Consider the following 4,725-nt stretch of genomic DNA (forward strand, 5'->3'; position numbering starts at 1 on the left):
ATCAACGTCAGGACAGCAGAAAGACATCGGATCATGATTCAACACACTCAGCAAGTACCGGGAATCAACTGTCAATATTCTAGACTTTAAGAATATATGTTAATCTTATGAATTAGTAGATATTTTGAAATACGACATCGTCATTTCCAGTTGTTCTAGCAATTAATGTAATTGTACACTGTCGTAATTTTATAAAACCGCCTGTCAAATCTGAATCATCAAACATAAGAAATAGGTAAATTTAAGAACTTTACTCCGTGATGGCAAGGTCTTGTCCAGTTTGCGAGTACTATATTGTTCATGTGTACATAATGTTATTTTGTGACGTCATTTCCTCGATCACGCCTTCCTAATATCTCGAACCAACGTGACACGACACTGAAGGATGAAAATAAAGCTATTTTTTTCATTTCAAATGAATTAAAAGCATATTATTTCAACCAAATCATCATGGTACTTTGTAGATGAAAAAGAGCATAGCTTCACGCTGAAGCTGTATGCATGCCTTTTGTGAATCGAGTGTCGCCATTTTGAGTGGACAATGGGCGCTCGTCACTTTCCTCTGTATCTGCTCCTGCTGCCATCACACATAATAGTAAGTCATATCTATGTCATGAACTCTCCCAAAGTAATACTAAATACGCTAATCAATACCTTTAGGATGACACTAAAATGGCTGAGAGCAACAGCTGCTATCAATGGTATAAAATGTACATGGGTGGATATCTGCTGCTGCTTCAATATTATTGAATTATATGCTAAGGGTGAACGAGTATTGTTATAAAACCCGCAAAGTGGTTGCCATTTCATAAAATCATTCCAATATCCTTGAGTCAACGAGAAATTATCCCACCTTTTAATCTATACACGACGAGCACTTTCGCTTTTACACATGATCGTGCATATAGATTGAAACTTGTAGTCGTCGCTATATGGCTGACATAATGTTGCGACGTTAAATTTTTACTCACTCAGTCACTAACTAACCACTTGTACAAAGATAAAAGTATGGTGGCGTCGCATGAGTCAGTCATGCCAGTAGGCAGTGTCAAAGAGACAAAACCATTTCGATTATCATAAGAATTCTGCATTGTACAATTCCGACTTTATCATGAGCATGTGTTTATGACTCATGATGACATGGTGATGATATAGGTGATCTTATCTATGTCCTCTCTATACAGATATTTCAAAAGGTTTAGATGATTGTTAGTTATTTTAACTGGACTGACAGTTAACACTTTGTAATTAACCAATTATGTTTTTCGCGAAAAAAGAGTTAAGAATTATATTTTTCATTAATGGATTAGATTAAAAATTAAGGTATATGTCACGATATATGACAGCGCTCGTGCAGACATTCGTATTGATGAAGTATATATGTATCACCTCGTTTCTAACAAACATTTTTACACATGCCAAATGGTACAACAAATAGCAAATTATCAACCATTCGTCGTTATTCATATGAATAGTATTACATATCCTATGTAGGGCTAAATGACACTAATTACTTACGGGATTACAAGGTGTATTGGTAAGGTGTGCCTATCCTTCACGCGTTCATAGTCTGTCCGTGATTGTCGGTCTCCGAACTATGTTTGATCTAAGTAAGGTCGTTAAAACGAAAACAAAGTAGGGTCACGAATAGATCAGTTGGCACATATCCAACAATTGTACAATATATTACGTCTATGTCAGGATCTTGTGATCTGATAGGTTCACGTGATCTGGATATATATTTATTCCGCCTGAAAGTGAAATAAATTTCTGAGTGGGAGAAGAAATCCCTCATACCCCACCGAAGCAAAGAAATCGTTCGTTATTTGCGAGTCAATGGCATCGCGTGACACAGCAAAAGTTAACTTCTGCTCAATCGAAGCGCGTTTTCCAATCAATTTTGAATCAGGTTAATTCTTTTACAATGGCAGATTGAAACATATCGGTAAAATAGATTCGCTGTATCATTATCACTCGGGGTATATGTGTTTTTTTGTGCAGCTACAACTTATAACAGCAATTTCCATAGACGTTCAATAACGATCTAATGTTATATGTCGTTAGTAAATATATAAAGGCGTATATCCATACGTACATATTACTTTTGCGAGGTAGCTGCGATAAACGTATCTCTGTCCTGCTCCCCATAAAATGTTTCGATATTGACTACACAGAACTTCGGAGTGTCCCGTAGTGTTTTCCTAACGGATACCCGATTCGGAACATGCCGCACTAACCCCACTGCCATAATATACATAAATAGTAATCCCACGAAATTGCAACACGATTCGCGTCTTAAATCACTTGCCATCAAATATGCGTACATATATTTTTGATCGTGCAATTTTTTATGTCCTTATCGGGCGAGAAAATTATTGCCGCCATCACCATAAATATTTTTTACCTGTCCCGCTTCAAAGTAAATATACTGCTGCACGATCTAAAATATAAGTATTCCTATTTCAAGCGACTGTCTCAGAAGGTGACTCTTGTTAACTTTGTCGATAGATCAGGACGCATGCCCTTTGCCAAGCAGAAAAAGCGTGAAGCAGATTTGGATCGGAAATCTATTAGGAAAACAGTATGGGACAGTCCCCAATTCTGTGTAGCGATAAGTCAACATCAAAATCGTTTATATTGAGCAGCACAGAGATACAGCAATACATACATCCTCAGTTTATACCTCACCATACATGTTTTGTGTGTTTAAATAACAAATACATACATGATGGTTAAGTCATAGATTAACACCTTTATCATTGATCATTGTTTTCTTCCAAAAAGGCTGACATAGGAGTAATGGCGTCCGTCCACGAACAGGCAGAGACTTGCACATGAGGTAGGCTTGAAACAGTTTGACGATACAGTAAACTACGGTTATAACGAACACGCTTACAACGAACTGACGGATATAACGAACTTACTTTTTGGTCCCGACTATTTACCGTAGTTATGCTTTATATATGCTTATAACGAACTACGGTTATAACGAACTAAAATTAGTAGTCCCTTTGAGTTCGTTATAACCGTAGTTTACTGTAGTACCCTCTTGGCTTCCCCGATGCAGACATTGGGTACCAAGTTCAGATTTTAAGTTCAAATTTTAAATCAAGTATTAGACAGTTTTTAATAGTTTGTTTCATGTTTCAGAAGGCCCTTCTTGCCAGAATACATTCATTTGGGCTCATTTGTCTGGACTAAAACGAGTGAATGAGAAGAAGGGTCTGTATAATATTGAAATTAGATTGCTCATTTTGACTTGCACCATTTGTCCCTGTCTGGTTCAGGTGCATAGTTGACTTGCCTCTGCATGTGTCCGTGACGGGCGCCACGTCCTGACAAAAAGGTGAACAATCGACTTTGCATGTGTTTGTGACAGGTGCCACCGATCGCGAACACTTGGTGACAACTCTATTTGATAGTTATTCATGAACACATGGTCATGATAAGGTTGGAATCGTACAATGGATATTCAGTAATTTAGTAATTTTATTTACAATCGATAGTTCTTATCTCTCAAGAGAACGTGTGACATTATGAGTCCACTTCTGGCCAGATTAGGTGTATTCCGACATTGAACTCTGCCACAAATTAATGTAACCGTGAAATAAATAAAAAACACCCGAACAGTGACAATAATGTAACAGACCATCAAAATAAAACAGTTTTCCTTTAAAGAGCAAACACAGAATGAGCCTTGTGTTTCAGAAAGTGGTCCTCGCACACTACGACACTGGGATGAAGACAGCAGCCTCACCTTCCTAGAGAACGTGGACTATGATGGTTCTGGGCATCTGGTAATCTCCAGCCCAGGTCGTTACCGCATCAGGAGTCACCTGGGCTACAGCATACCAAGGGTCAGTTCCGGAACCCAGGCTTCCCACCAGGTCGTCAGATACGACGCTACATCACAGACGGAGGCCATCCTGCAGTCAACTACTGTATCAGCCTCCCCTTGTCACGACTGGTCTTGTGATGGATACAGCGATCTTACAGTCCATGAGATACTGAACGCAGGAGACATGGTGTACATTAAGGTCTCCAACTCTCACATTCTTAATCCTAGGAAATTTAATTCGTATTTTGAATTAATTGCACTCTGACGTACCTTTTCATATCTTTTAAACGTCAAATAAAATGTGTCATGCCTTATATTTATTATTATTGTCATTCATCAGATGAAGGGACAAGAAGTGTCGCTGAAGCGTTGTACGTATATATGCATAACAAGGAAGTTGTTATCTATAGCACTCCTTGTCTTTATGAAGTAATTATGAATGTCAAAAAGTTCTCTAATCGGGATAGTTATCATATACTGAACCGCAAAAAACGTCACCCCAAGTAACATTGCATGAAAAATTGTCATTTAAATATCTGGGTATTTTTTGTGAAAGTTTCTAAAATTTAACATTACCTTGTCCGGAAAATGAAATTTGATGATTAAAAAAACCAAAACAGGTGACAATACAACCGATCGCCCAAACGCTTCACGATAACGGCCATGGTAACCCGATGCACGTGAGTTTCGTGCAAATTGAAATGCACATGCGTTCTCCCATTTCTTGCCCTATAAAAATCCACACAGATCGGATAACATTCATTCTTTATTGAATTGCTACCACATGCCAAGATTGACAAGATATCAGCGACACGAAGCCATTTGACGATTGCAAGTTGGACAAACCGCCCGGCAAGTATCCAATGCATTTCACGTCCACGAAAGGA

At 38.2% G+C, this 4,725-nt stretch overlaps 1 long non-coding RNA gene across 1 annotated transcript; it reads left to right on the forward strand.

Moving 5' to 3' along the window:
- Nucleotides 1–475: 475 nt before the first annotated feature.
- LOC124131728 lies at nt 476–4,152 on the forward strand. The gene is made up of 4 exons (XR_007218071.1): nt 476–595; nt 2,785–2,839; nt 3,151–3,222; nt 3,709–4,152. It is a non-coding gene; the product is annotated as an uncharacterized LOC124131728 (long non-coding RNA).
- The last annotated feature ends 573 nt before the right edge of the window (nt 4,153–4,725 follow it).

The sequence above is a fragment of the Haliotis rufescens genome, unplaced genomic scaffold, assembly GCF_023055435.1.
Source record: "Haliotis rufescens isolate VD_foot unplaced genomic scaffold, xgHalRufe1.0.p SCAF_1, whole genome shotgun sequence".
Lineage (NCBI taxonomy): Eukaryota > Metazoa > Mollusca > Gastropoda > Lepetellida > Haliotidae > Haliotis > Haliotis rufescens.